Source organism: Mustela erminea, chromosome 1 (genome assembly GCF_009829155.1).
Source record: "Mustela erminea isolate mMusErm1 chromosome 1, mMusErm1.Pri, whole genome shotgun sequence".
Taxonomy (NCBI): Eukaryota; Metazoa; Chordata; class Mammalia; order Carnivora; family Mustelidae; genus Mustela; species Mustela erminea.
In genome coordinates this window covers 134967107-134982691 of record NC_045614.1, presented here as the reverse complement: position 1 = coordinate 134982691, position 15585 = coordinate 134967107, and the positions used below count along the sequence as shown (strand labels likewise).

At 40.1% G+C, this 15585-nt stretch overlaps 1 protein-coding gene across 1 annotated transcript in view; it reads left to right on the top strand.

Annotated features, from left to right (window-relative positions):
* The window catches only part of LOC116590577 (wiskott-Aldrich syndrome protein homolog), a 112129-nt gene extending 100285 nt beyond the window's left edge, over positions 1–11844 (top strand). The window contains exon 3 of the mRNA XM_032342649.1: positions 10365–11844. The gene's annotated coding sequence lies outside the window, so the exon portion shown is untranslated. The remainder of the gene's footprint in view (positions 1–10364) is intronic.
* The last annotated feature ends 3741 nt before the right edge of the window (positions 11845–15585 follow it).

Genomic DNA, 15585 nt, shown 5'->3' with positions numbered 1-15585 from the left:
ACCAAAAATTTTACAAGTATAAATTGCACACACCAATACAAAACTAGAACTCCTCTCTTCATTCTGAATAATAACAAAAAGCCATACCAGAAACATCAGATTTTCTAAAAGATTTTATTTATTTATTTAAGAGAGAGACAAAGAGAGCACAAGTTGGGAGGTGCAGAGAGAAAGAGAGAAGCAGACTCCTCGCTGAGCAGAGAGCCTGAAGGAGGACTTGATCCCAGGACCCAGTGATCATGATTTGAATCAAGTCAGATGATTAACTGATGGAGCCACCCAGGCGCCCAATATCAGATTACCCTTTAACAAATATAAACTATACACTATAGACAAAGAATTAAGCATCTTGACTTTACATTCAGAAAAATTTGTGCAAGGCTTTGAAATGGCAAAAAAAAAAAAAAAAGATTACTGAGCATTATCTTGCACATCTTTCCAATTTATCTCCTCCTCTGATTTTCCTTGCTTTATTTATAACTCTGTAAATGGGAGATAACAAAGAACAATGCAAATGACTCTTGGCCATGAATGTGCAAATGAATTCTGTGCAGCGGAGGGGCTATTGATTTTTCTCCCCACCCTGGTATAAAAAAACCAGTTTGTATCTATATGTCCATTCATTCCAGCGATCCAAACATACCTATTTAGCTTTCTTCTTTAAATTCTTCTTCAAACCAATTATAATAACTTGCTGGTTTCTCCATCGGCTCATGAAATAATTAAATAAAACCTTTGACACATGTTCATTTTATATTTGTATGAGAATAACGATTTTTAACTTTAAACATGTACATCCTTTAGTGATACATTTTGAGAGATAAATCAGTTCACTGATATTTGATCAGTTCATGCTAGGATATATTCGCAATCAGCTCAGGAGTATTTTTGTTTTGTTTTAGCAATTCTAAAGCAAGGCATTTCTTTACATATACTTTTGGTAATATTTCTTGCTAGAGGAAAACAACTAATGACTGACAAGGTAAAATCTGAGGCATAGTTTGCCACAGGAAACCTGGCAAAATAATTCCATGAAAAGGGTAAAGGAAGAAAAGGAAAAAGAGAATGATAATGGATGTCTCTTTTTTCAGTAGAATAAAATATAACCCTTACATCAAATCCTTATAGATAGATGGACCAGACTTTTAGCACCATGAACCATGGATAAGAGCCTTAATCTTAGGCACTTCTTACTCAGTATAAGGACCAGTCCTTGGCGAAAAAGTAAGGAAGGAAAAAATGGGAAAGAAAAGCCATCCATCCCTTCCCCTAATGTCAGCATACCACTTCTGTTCTGTTTTACCCCTTCCAGATGTTTCCGCTTTAAAACATCTCCCTCCCATGAGTCCCATCTCTTTGATACCGTAAGGGAGGGAGAAGTTTTCTTCAAGCCTCTTAATGTTCATGACTGGGTCTGAAAGTTAAACTGGCAAAGTCAGATTAACTGGAAAAAAAGCATACACATTTATTGATTTTTTACCTATACATGAAAGCCTTCACAAGAGAATGAAGGCCAGAATAAGTGACTAGAGCAGAAAGATTTGTATCTTTTAGACAAAAAAGCCCAATAAATTTGTGAAGAATTGCCAAGACGAAGGGGTTTGGGCTAGGGGTGGTAAATAGTGTAGAAGTAACTAGGAAGATAAGGGTGAGTTTAACAAGGTTTGTTTGTGTAGATTTCTTGGCTCCAAATTCCCATCTCTGTAATAATATGTCTTTCCTGCTCCTGGCATGGGGAGGGTATCTTTCACATGGGAGTTTTATGACTGATTTCAGGGAAGAGGGGAGATGGAAAGTCAGAGTGACCTTCTGGCATCTAGTGTTTCCTTGTTTTTTGTTTTGTTTTGTTTTTTTAAAATCCCTTCATCTAAAGTTACTTAAGATTTCAAGGTGCCATATTTGGGGGTAATGTGTCCTGAACCCCATCAATGCCTTAATTGTGTGTAGGGACTATGCAAAGAGACAATATGAGAAGTATTTCAAAAAGAACGCATATGCGGAGCAGGGATTTGGGTGGTGGGTAGCTCTGGGCTGCATCCTGCAGGAAGTGAGAAGTTGGGGAAGAGAAACAACCACAGGGTCATCCGATAAGGTAAGTGTGTGAATCTCTATGAATACTAAGACTTTAGCAGGCTCTCTTCAATGAGGGCCTTTTAAGGCTACATACTTTCTCCCCAGTCTCTGTGCCCAAGCCCTCTGGCTGTCCTACCGGTGCCTCCTCAAGGCAGTCCCAGGGGTAGAATGCAAATGCACACACAGGTCCTCAGCACCCATCGTGACAAGGGTGTTGAAGGGTGAGTGGAGAGGGGGTATGTGAGTACAGATACATGACCTGACAATAGCACTGGCAGACTCCTCACACCACCCTTGTGAATTTGGTGAAGGCAGTGGCATTCTGCAATACCTGAACTGTCCTCAAAGCTCCCAGAGCCCAGAGAGGGTCTCTCCTCAAACCCTAAGGAAAGCATGGGGGCCAGATGTACCTCTGGCCCTAAAGGATCTATTGCTGTGTTCACTGTTTGGGCACACCCCTGTGTTTCTACTAGTCATGGCTGCTGTTTCTATTCCAGACACAAGTAACTGTGGTAACTTCTACTTACTAATGTTTGTTGTATACCGCAATATCTCTATATCTGTAATCTTCAGTTTTCCAAATTAACTCTGCAGGGCAGCTGTCATTTAAAGCTGGGGATTTATTAACATAAGCAGATAATTAAGTGATAATATGAGAAAGGCTGGATCCTACAGCATAAGGAGCCACAGCAGTGTCTCCTACAAAGGCCTGGTCTTTCTCTGGGCCCTCCGTGCATTCTCTGAATGTGTCCAGCTTCCATCTCCAGCAGAAGCTTCCACAGGAAGAGATACTACCTTCATCCTCCACATGTGAATGTCCTTCCTGAGTCCTGGCCTGGGAGAAGGCCAAATCCAGACTTGTGCCAGGGAAATATTAAACCGCAGCCTTGATGAATGTGGTCATAGACTGTCTGCTTTTAACCCGAATTAGACATACTTACTAACCAAATCAAGGGGCCCCTGCAAGCAGCAGCTTTAGTCTAACACCCATTTGCTGGGCACCGCTGAGGCACCAAGGAAGGATCAAGACATTTTCTGCATTCAAGAAATATGCAGTATGTAGTGCAGAGCAGCAGGGAAGAGGGAGGGAAGAGATGCGGATCTTGTTCCTGGAAAACTTCTGAAGTATCAGGAAAGAGAGGCTCCCATTGTAGGTGGTTCCCAAACCCTGCCCATCCTTTAAGGCCCAAGTGGAATCCCCGTGACTGGAAGGAACCTCTGCAGGTGTTGCAGCACCAAATAATCTTTTCTCACTCCAACCTCCTCTAAGAACATAAGGTCTGCTGTTTTAATGGAGCCCTCTTCATGCACCACTTTGTGTTAGTCTTACTTTAGCTACATAGTAATACTAATAGCAAATATTATAATACTAATTATAGTAATTAGTAATACTAATAGCAAATATTATATTATATTATTAGTGACATTAATAAATATTAGCTATCATCACCATCATCTTTAATATTACATGGCTTATATCTCTCGCTTGATTGGCGGCTGCATGAATTTTGCCCTGAGTCACAAAGGAAAGATTGTGGTGGTAGGGTTCTCTCTAACGGTCCCCCTGCTATCCACATTCCAGGACTCACACTGGATGTCCAATATCAAGTCCTCGAGATCCATATCCCAAAGGCACAGGGATCCCAGTCCATGGCTTCAAGTCTGTGCACACTGAGAGCCATTTCGTGTGGTAATAAGTCTAATACCTGCAGGGCTGTGTTAGCAAACAAAGTGAAGTTGTTGGCCCAGTACAAATTCTCTAAAGAGAAATTGTGATGCTGATGTCAAACAAAGTGACATCCAGTCAGCATTCCCATTTCCTGTCAGAGAGAAACAGAGTCTCTGAGCAGAAATGGTTTAGCCAGGGCTGCTTGGGTGGCTTAGTCATTAAGTATCTGCCTTCAGCTCAGGCTGTGACCCCAGGGTCCTGGGATGGAGTTCTACGTTGAGATCCCCGTTCAGCAGGGATTCTCCTTCCCCCCTCCCTTTGCTGCTCCCCATCCGATCGATGATCTCTCTCTCTCTCTCTCTCTCCTGCTCTCTCTCAAATAAATGAATAAAATCATTTAAAAAAAAGATGGTATAGCCAAGCCAACTTTTTCCAGAGGGGGTGTTACATTTCCTTACGCCATCCAGATTTCTGGCTGTGGTTAAAGCAAGCAGACCTGTAGAGGATATGGGGCCTTTTTTCTTACCTAGTCTGAAAAATTTTTAAGGATTTCAGACTAGGATTTTTTATCTAGTCTGAAAAGACCCATTAACTGTTCCTTAATGCCCTTCCTCAAGTACTCCTCCACCCAGACTGATGGTGGTCATGTGGAGCGCAAAGAACACAGAGGCCTTTGAACTCCAAAGTCCATGTCTCATGATCAAGCATCTGCTCCATCTTCCGCGGGTCTGCAAATGATCCTCAGGGCTGCACAGAGTTCTTGCTCTGTCTGGGCGCCACTTCATGCCACACCTCCGCTAAGCCACAGCATGTATCTGGGATGCCCACGGGGCACCGGGCGTGCCTTCCTCTTTGAGAGGAAGGTCAAAAGAGGAAGAGAGGCAGCCAGCCAGAGCTGACTCTTCAGATCTGAAGGTGAGGGTGACCATCTCTGTATCCTCTCTCTCTTCCCCTGGGCCCAGATGGGAGAGCCCCCTCAGTGATGTCAAGATGAGGCTCTTCGTTTTCATTTTTGCCTTTCAACCCTGACATGCTTATCAGCTTGGTCTTTTCTCTCTCTCTCTCTCTTTCTATATATATGTATGTGTATATGCATATATATATATATATATATATATATATATATATATATATAAACTGCCTTATAAGTCTCATAGTTTTTATTACAGGAGGTATTGGCCAAGAACTTAAAGGAAAAGGAAAAAATGTTTTTCCTCCCTTACAAGTAGAGAGAACACAGACTTTGGAATCATTCACTCTTTCTAAACCTGCCTCCATTCTGTCCACTACAATTCATTCTTTACAGTATGCTTTTTTCTTCTATGACATTTGTTATATATCAAAATATATTTCTACTGTTATTTACTTTTTTGCTTGTTTATTCATTACAATCTTAAGTCTCACTAGTTTAGGGCAGGGCCCATGTACACCCAAACCCTAGCACAGGGCATGGTGCATGGAAGGCAATCGGTAAATATTGTGCTGGAAGATCGCTTCTTGGCCTTTTGGCTAAGGTCAAGAGAAATATTGTGTTGGAAAAAATGAAAGTATCATATGCAATCTTTTGTTTTCTTCACATTAGAAAACAAAGGAATGCAATGCTCCTTTAGTGTAAGTAAGTGTTGGGTTATTAATGATGGATTGAGGTGAAAATTCAACAGCAGACTGTTAATATTTGCTAATATAATGAATTCCCTATTTTCTGTACCAGATTCAGATACATATAATTAGATTCTGTAGTACAGGCCTACCATCTTGCAAGGCGAGTGAGCACAGGTTACATTTTAAAAAATTATATGATAAACACATGCACATAATAAAAATTCAAACAACACAGAAATATGTATAGGAAAAGTAAGAGTCTCCTTCAACGCTACTCTCCCCAGTCCCACTTGTTATTTTTAAAAATTTTTTATGATCTTATAAGTGTGTGTCATGATTTTACATAAATGGAACTATGATCTACGTCTTGTTCATTGTTTGACATTTCATTATCACTTTTCCACTTAGGTGTATTTAACTCTGTCTGCTGGTTGCATAGGATGGGTATTCCATAAATTATTAAAGCATTCTCTTGCTGATGGGTTGTCAGGGTGCTTCTGATATTTCGATCTTAGAACAATGCTGCAATAAATATGCACAAAAAATCTTATATGTGCTTATCCTTTCGTAGAATATATCTTTAGAAGTAACATCATTGGATCAAAAGATATCGGCTTATAAAATTTTGATAGATACCACCAAATCGGTTTCCAAAAATACTGTATCTCCAAAAATCATGTATCAAAACTGGTAAGGCGTGATCAATGATACAGATGGTTGATGTGCCCATCAACTGTATTTGATAGCCCCTTAACTACATTTTTACCAATAGTGAATTTTATTTTTTTAAATTTTTTTATTTTTTTAAAGATTTTATTTATTTATTTGACAGAGAGAGATCACAAGTAGGCAGAGAGACAGGCAGAGAGAGAGAGAGGGAAACAGGCTCCCTGCTGAGCAGAGATCCCGATGCGGGACTAGATCCCAGGACCCTGAGATCATGACCTGAGCCGAAGGTAGCGGCTTAACCCACTGAGCCACCCAGGCGCCCCCCAATACTGAATTTTAGCAATATTTTCCAGTTGCTCCATTTTTAAGGATGAAAATTTTACATTTCATTGGTTTTTTTTTTTTTTAAATTTCCCCATGACTAGTGAAAGTGAGCATCTTTTATGTGAGCATTCTGGCCATTCACCTTTTATCATATACGAATTATCTGTGGGTGTCCTCAGGAGGCAGATATCTCCATCCTCCTGCAGCCAGTGGGGTTGAGAGTTTGAGTGAGAACATATGTAAAATGTCCAGGATCATTTGTCTGATACCTACACACTCATGCTTCCAAAAGCTGGGAGGTTTGGCTTGGGAATACTTCACATAGCTGTCAAGAGTGGGCTTTTGCCAACAAATCCAGGCTGGGGAAGAGAAAAGACCTACAGGTCGGAATTTAAGAGTTACATTACTGTTGGGGCTCTTGGGTGGCTCGGTGGGTTTAGTTTCTGACTCTTGGTTTCAGCTTAGGTCATGATCTTGGGGTCCTGGGATTGATTCCCAGGCTCTGAGCTGAGCAGGAAATCTGCTTCTCTGCCTCTCTCTCTCCCTCTGCCCCGCCTACCACTTGTCCTTTCTCTCTCTCTCTCTCAAATAAATAAATCATTAAAAAAAAAAAAGAAAAGAAAGAGATTATTGTCTACGTGAATGTGGCAAAGACTTCCATCACTGGTGATAAGTGGGATAGTAATAACCCTTGCCATATACTAGCTTATTTCTAAGGCTTTTCTCTATAATTAATTGGGATTGTTACAGATGGAGGGCAAGGTGTTGGGAGACCAACTCCCTGATTCTCTAAATCAGTATGGAGTCAGTGATGATTTTTAGGGTTGTAGAATGGGATACTGCTTTGTAACCATATGGGAGGCCTTAGAAAAAGAAAACAATATGCTTATGTTAAGTAATTGCCAACCTAAAGAATGCTCCTGAAAGCCAGAAGGCCTCAGTGGCAACTCAAAAGTAGACCCCTCTGCAGAATCCTGAAAATCAGTCCCCCAATAGGGATAGAAAGGGCCCCTGAGACCTGGGATAGGGACATTTTGGTGCATGAGCCTGGGAATCTTAAACCTCAGATTTTCCTGAGACTTACTAGCTGTCAGAGAGAGACTTTCCTCTGAAGAAAAGTCTCCCCTTGCAGAAGACTATGCATGACAGACCTTACGTGAGGCATGTACCTTACAAGATGATACTGGCTTCTTCTTCCTCTACTATCCCTTCAGGCTTACAACTAGAATCTTCTCTAAACCCAGATTTAGAAGTAAAATATGAACCCTGCCCTAGGAATAAATAGTTTCTACAACAAAGGGATTACAGAACTTTAGTAATATAATCAGGAAGGACGTGAGAAAAAGATATGTGAGTGGATCTTGGTGTGATTACAGTGGAAGGAGTGTTTGGTATGCTAAAAAAGGAGGACTCAGTGGTGCCTCAGGACTTAACGTCTAGCAGAGACACTGCAATTGGTTCTAAGAGTTTTCTGTGATGATGCAAACCTGAACATGATGAAAGCCTCTGGTAAATGAAGTGAAATTTCTGAAGTTTCCAGAACTTTCTTGGCATAGTATTGAGTTGGTTCTTGGTGTGGGAATATTAGAATGGATTTATTATGCAAAGTGTAAGAACTCATAACCTACCTGTGTTCCCCAGGAGAGCTAGACACTCCCTTTACTTAGATAATAAGAAATGCACTGGAGAAAGGTTGCTGACGTTTGAGCAAAAAGCTTTGTAATCGCTGCTCCCCACAGGCTGGAGATCAAGCGCCACTCACTCTATGGACTGAGCCAGACTGGATGAACTCTGAAATTCAGATTTCAGACTCTGAAATGGAACTTCTTGATGTCGGTGGGGATGTTGGGATTCTAAAAGGGCAGGGGCTAGTAGACAGCACCACAGGCAAAATGGTGTAGTTGCTGCAACAAGGCCAGAATGGCGACCAGGGGATCTCAACCTACAGTAAAAGGCGAAAGATTTATGCGATCTGAAGAGAAACCAGAGTATCAACCTACAGTATCAGTGGCAACAGCTGAAAAAGCACGATGTTCCTAGGTGTGAGGCAGATGAATATCCAATTAAGATGTTGCTTAATTTTGTGACATTTGCTTTATCATTTTTGTTAAAATGACACATACTAATTATAAAAAAATTACCATTTTGGTGACCATTCATCTAGGTATCTCTTTGTGCTTGTGTTTATAATTTTACATGCATGGGATCTGGCTACATATGTGGTTCTGGAACCTACTTTTTTAGATCAGTGCTCTGTAGGTATCTTATCGATGAAGATAAATTTATATGAAAAATTTTATTATTATATATAGTTAGTATGACATGGTTTTATGAGCTTTGATACTGGACCAGATTGCTTGAGTTCAAATGTTCATTCCATCAATTTCTAGATTTGTGAAAGTAAACTGAACTCTTTGTGTCTCAGTTTCCTTATTTCTAAAATGGTTATAATAAGGGTACTTATTTCTCAGGATTCATACGGGGCTTAAATGAGTTAATATATATGAAGATCAATGCTTGCCATTGTTACCTGTTATTAGCTATTGATTTATAGTCTCCTAATAATGGACATTTATTTTTTAAAAAAATTTTATGAACAGTGCTGCAGTGAATATTCTTGTCTGTGCATTTTTAAAAAATATTTCTGTTATTCTTTACTTCAGAAATGAGATTTCCAGAGCCAAAATCATGACCATTTTCCTGAATGATAGTCTTTATACTTTTAAGAATTTACTTAAGATTTCTAGCATGAAAATTGTATCCTTCTTGGACTATACTTACAAATATGGATATGTTCCATTATCTCTTTTTAAATTATTAAGTAAACATTTAAACTTGGGGAAAAGGAAAGTTAAGAAACATGAACTCAGATTACCATTTGGTGTTTTATGACTTTTAAATTGCTTCTAATTCCATCCCTGAATGTTTAAGCTCTGAATCTTGACCAGGGTCTCATGTTCAGAGCAAGTGAGTTAGATCTGCAACCTTATACTAATGATCAAGATCATTTGGGAAGAGATTTTTGCAATATGAACCAGTATTTTAATGGATGATTTCAAAGTCTTAAGAAAAAATATTTCATTGGCTATCCCACCTTGACATCTCAATGTGGCTATTAAATGCTTCCCAGTCTCTCCCATCCCTGGCTTAATTGATCCTCAAGGCAATATTTACTGGCTGGGTTCCTAGCTCATAGATCCTTGTCTCTTAGTCTGTGAACCATTCTTGATTTCCTCTAGAGAAAGGAAACTTATTCCTTCTACTCTATTCCATCTTTGTTTTCTGCCTCTCTAAGGAAATATCTACCCTCACTCTCTTCCTTTTTCCTTTGAAGTTAAATTACCTTTTTATTGATTTCCCCCCCAAACTAATCTCTGAGTACCTCTCTTTAAACTATGTTTTCATATAATACCCCCGATTTAGAAAGAAGCTCATCATTCCTTTTCTTTTCATTTGTTCTAGTAGATGAGACCCTGGGGAGATGGCGAAGTCAGGCATTCAGATTGTTTGAAAATTATCTCAATTCATGTTTTTATGAATTCATTCTTCATTTATGCTTCCATTCATGTTTTCACATGGGTATCATTCATTTGCTTAGTCATTATGCATTTATTCATGTATGAAATATTAAATACTCCAAACGTCTGCCTTCGGTTCTCACACATTCATTCACATTATTCTAGCCCTCATTCATTCATTTTCTCATGCCTTCACTCATTCAGTTATTGAATTCAATCATTTGTTTACATAAAATTCATATATTCAATCATATATTTATTAATTTTTTTCTCTATCAGTCAAGGAAGCAGGAAATCAATGGCATGTTCAAATTAGGATGATTTGAAGGGATTATTTACAAAGGTGTGGGCAGAATAGAGAAAAACCACAAGAATTAGCGTAGCACACTGGGGCTAGTAACTGCGGGATCTGAAGGGGGATAAACTGAGACCTCTCATTGAGGGCCCCTCTCTGGATGGGAGGGAAACCAGGCATAAATACTGTGATCTAATTCTCTTTCCTTTTGCAGATCTCCTGCCAACACTTTCTCACTACCAATAAGCTCTGAATGGAGCCAGAAGTCAGCGTGCAAGAGAGGAGACAGAGATAGTCCACAGGGGTCAGCCTTCTAGGAAGAGAGCCAACGAGTGAAAGTGGGTGGAGGTTGTTTCCGGTGAGGCAAAGGAAAGACATTCCACATACTCTTGGAGATTCTGAGGCTGGTCAGCCTTCCATTTCCCCCCTCTTCTTTTCTGCTATTGGGAAAGAACCAGCAGGAAGGGGCAGAAAAGCCCTGTTTAGGAAGTTATTTTCATAACGGAAAGTCACATTGAATAGAATCAGCCTGGCTCTCTATGAATCTGTGGACTATACCTCCTAGGGAATGTCTTTGGGCTTCTCTACTACCCTGCACAGTAAGAGTGCTTACTCCTGGGGCAATATTTTAACAGCACATTGTATCTGGACTACTGCATTCGACATACCGACTGGGGGGCACAGACTGTTGTCTTACTTGTCTCATATCCCCAGAGACTAGCCAGGGCATGGTGCCCTGTAAATGTTGAATGAAAGGGTGAAAGACACATGAAGGTCTAAATCAGAGCTTGCTAGGAAGCTTAGGGAGGTAACAGTATCTTGAATTTCTTTCATTCTCCCACAGGGTGGCAGCAGTTACCGTGGTCCAATTTTCTTATGCGTGGCATTCAGGTACTTATCTTCATCTAGTCTCTTATGAATAGAAATAAAGCTATTTTAAAAATCACTATATCAAGGACAGCATAATATGCCAAAGATAAGAGAAAAAAATAACAATAATGTTTACTGTCACAAAGAATTAGATATGGCCCTGTAAATTTTACTTTAAAAGGCATTTGGAAAACACGTGTTCCTTAATTTCTGAAAGAAATACAATTTGCTGTGCAAATGGTAATAAACAAATGAATTCTCTCTGCCTCATGTGGTGCCTAGCTCTATTATCTATTCACCCCAAGTCACCAGGCTCCTCCAAACACCTGGCCCTGTTTCTTGCTCGAAGAGGTAAAAAGTTCCCCAGGTTCCAGTTTCTTAGGTGGCTTGATTCTTTCCCTCTCCCCTCCAGCCCGTTTTAACCTCTGCAGAAACCATACGTTATGATTCTTATACTAGCCTATAAATGCTTGATTTCATTGCTGTTTCAGGTCATATTAACTTCTGAAAAATGGCACATTTTTAAGTGATTGTTACTGTGTAGTGTTGTTTACAAGTTCAGGAGTGATGGTGTCCCACTGAGGTCAAAGGTACCTTGTTGAGCACTGTCCCTTCACTTTATTGTTTTTCCCCCAGAAACCTTGCTTGTATTTTGCTGCTTTTGCACTGCAGCAAAGATTGCCAAGACTTGTTTTCAAATTTACCAACATTCTAGATTTAGCGTAAATTTTGCCCTGTAACTTTAAACAAAGCTACTAAGAGATTAAGAAAAAGAATGCTAAATATGTGGCACCTGGGTGGCTCAGTCGGTTAAGCAACCGACCCTTGATTTTGACCCAGGTCATGATCTCAGGGTCTTGATATGGAGCACTGTTGGTCTTGGTGCTGGGCGTGGAGCCTGCTTAAGATCCTCTCTCTCTCCTTCTCTCTGCCACCCCACCCTACCTTGGTTGAGCATGCTCTCTCTCCAAAAAAAAAAAAAAAAGAAGAAGAAGAAGAAGAAGAAGAAGCATGCTAATAACGCTAATAAAAGGAGTTTCTGTAATCAAGGGGTCACTGTAGAAGACCAATAAGGAGCCTTGGGAGTGGATTAGCTGGACCAGGAGTGAATTCCTGAGGTAGGAAGAGGCCAAAAGCAAGTCAAAGCTCTGGAGTGGAAGAAAAGGGTGATAGGATTAAAGATTTCAACTCCTCAACACAGAGGAATTCAAAAAGTTTAAAAATTGTCATTTAAGATGTCTGCCTTAGTACCAGACAAGAACAAGAGGAATTAGGAGGTAAGAAGAGAATAAAGGAAAGAATTAGTGTAGAACACAACTGCTTTGCTGTACCCTGGTCCCTTGGCAGTGAAGACAGTCCCTAGAAGATTGATTCTCTTGAATCCTCCAGGCTTTTCTCAGTTGCTAAGGGAGAGCTCATACTCATTCAACACCTACCACATTCCAGGATCCATATTAATCTTTTTTATCATTTAAGCTTTACAATAACTTTATGTCAAAGTACAATTTTCAAAGTTAAAAACATGACTTTCACATGAAAATAAAGTCCACATGTGTTAAACATATATTCAACTCATTAATGATGAATGGAGAAATTGGGAAGATGGCAAATTTGTTTTTTAAGACCATTTGAGGAAGAAGGGTTTATATAGCACATAGAAAGATTTTTTTAAGTAAATCAGACAAAGAAAGACAAATGCCTTACAATATCTCTTTTATGTGGAATCTGAAAAGAACTGAACATAAAAAAACACAAAACCCAGTGAAATCATGGCTATCAAGAGGTAGGGGGTGTGGGGCACCTGGGTGGCTCAGTGGGTTAAGGCGCTGCCTTCGGCTCTGGTCATGATCTCAGTGTCCTGGGATCGAGTCCCGCATCGGGCTCTCTGCTCAGCAGGGAGCCTGCTTCCTCCTCTCTCTCTCTGCCTGCCTCTCTGCCTACTTGTGATCTCTCTCTGTCAAATAAATAAATAAAATCTTAAAAAAAAAAAAAGAGGTAGGGGGTGGAGGAATGTGAGAGATGTTGTTTAAGGGTACATATCTGCAACTAGTAGAAATAAGTCCCAGTGATCTAATACACAGTACAGTGATTATACACAACGAACTGTATTTTTTAAAAATATTTTATTTATTTATTTGACAGACAGAGATCACAAGTAGGCAGAGAGGCAGGCAGAGGGCAGGCAGAGGGAGAGAGGGAAGCAGGCTCCCTGCTGAGCAGAGAACCTGATTTGGACGGGGTTCCAGCCCAGGACCCTGAAATCATGACTTGAGCTGAAGGCAGAGGCTTTAACCCACTGAGTCACCCAGGCTCCCCACAACAAACTGTATTATAACTATTAAACTCAATACTAGATGTTAGTTGTTTCCATCACTAGAAGAAATTATAATTTTGTGATGTGACAGAGGTGTTAGTTACCATTACAAAGGCAATTGTATTACAATATAAATGTATCAAATTAATATATTTGTACACCTTAAACTTACAAAGTATTATATGCCAATTATATCCCAATTTTTTAAAAAATCTGTTAATGGGGGAAAAAAGATTGTTAATGTACTACAGACAATAAAATTGTAACCTTTGGTATTGTTTTTTTCTACCGAACAGAAATCTACAAATTAATATGTAACTTGTAATTTTGGAAGCTCTGATCAAATAGCAAATAGGAAAGTCAAACAAGGTAAATTCTAGGGGATCAAACAATCCTTGGGCAGACCTGATAAACAATGACCAGGCATAACATTGAAAGAACATGAAATCATCCTTTCATTTTTATGATTTCTTATTTAACCTCCAGCCTTTTCCTCTCTAGACTGAAAGCTCTCTGGGGTCAGGACCTGGTTGGATCTTGTCTTTTTCACCACCCTAAACAGCACACAAACTCATATTGTGCCTGACAAGTAGTAAGTATGCAGTGAATAAACGTTTAGCTGAACTGAACTGAGCTTTAGAAATGCTAGTAACTTGGATACAAGGAAATATTAGATGAGAGGCCGATTTCCCGAGATTTCTTATACCTTCTCAAGAGGGAGGTGTATTAGTTTCCTAGGACTACTGTCACAAATTGTCACAAACTGGATAACCTAAAACAACAGAAATTTATTCTGAGTTCTCGAGTCTAAAAGTCTGAAATCAAGGAGTTAGTTGGGCCATGATCCTTCTGAAGTCTAAAGAACCCTTCCTTGCCTCTTCCTAGCTTCTGGCCGTTGCCACCAATCCTTGGTGTTTCTTGGCTTTTGCTGCATCACTTCCGTGTCTGCCTGTTTTCACATGGTTGCTTTCCCTCTATGCGTGTCTGTATCATAAGGTCACCAGTGTTTGACAGGGTCCCACCCTAATCAGTATGACCTCATCTTAATTTTATCTTATTTAAATCTGCAGACTCTATTTCCAAGTAGGATAGTATTCACAGTACCCAGTGTTAGGACTTGAACATATCTTTATGGGGGACACAATTCACAATTTATTTTAGGTTTGGAGTCAGGAGTCTTGGGTTTGAATACCTTTGGACCATTTAGTCAGCTGAGGGTCTCTCACTGTTGTTTGTAGGTTTTCTGCTTCCCCAGGAAAGATTCTGTTCTTAGCCAGGTGGAATTTCAGAAGCCCCAGGCACTTATCCAGACTATTTTACATCAAGTCACCTTGATCTTATATCTCAAGTTCTAATAATAAATCCCTTTCATGTTCCCCGCAATAAAGTCCTTTCCTTTCACCCAGGTTCTAATAAATGGATTCTTATCTTGACCCTGCCACGGGTGAGGTGCTGGTACCTACTCAGGAGACAAGTTCTTCTGAGATCTAGACCAAGTCCTGCTCTTGCAAGAGTACACTGGTGCCATTGGCTCTTAATGGGCAGCACGAGTTACTGAACAAGGAAGGAGCAGACACTCCACTCTGATTGGCAGAAAGGAAAGTGGCTGCAGGTGACCTGTTCCTCTTCGCAGTCGGCCTGGCCATTGCACGAGGGGTGGTCAACAGATTTTTAATGCAGGTGGGTGCCAGTAGCATGACCTCAAGGTGCCTGTGCCAGAGAAGCCTTCTGGAGTTGGAGCGCAGCCGCCCTTCTCAGCCGTTGGTGGCTGTAGACAGCAGCAGTCTTCATGTTTTAGCTTTAAAAGCTTGCAAACCGGGGGCTTAAGTGGGTAGGAGAAGAATAAATGAAACAAGATGGGATTGGGAGGGAGACAAACCATCAGTGACTCTTAATCTCACAAAACAAACTGAGGGTTGCTGGGGGGAGAGGGGTTGGGAGAAGGGGGGTGGGGTTATGGACATTGGGGAGGGTGTGTGCTTTGGTGAGTGCTGTGAAGTGTGTAAACCTGGTGATTCACAGACCTGTACCCCTGGGGATAAAAATATATGTTTATAAAAAATAAAAAATTAAAAAAAAAAAAAGCTTGCAAACCAATTTTGAACACTCTGAATCGCCTCACACATTTAAGACTAGGAATCTGCTCAACGCATTTAGTTAGCAGCTAAAATTTTTCACCATTAGTTTAAATAATTGCAAAAAGCGTAATTTTTGGCATTTTGTAACACGTTAACATTTTAAAATAAAACTG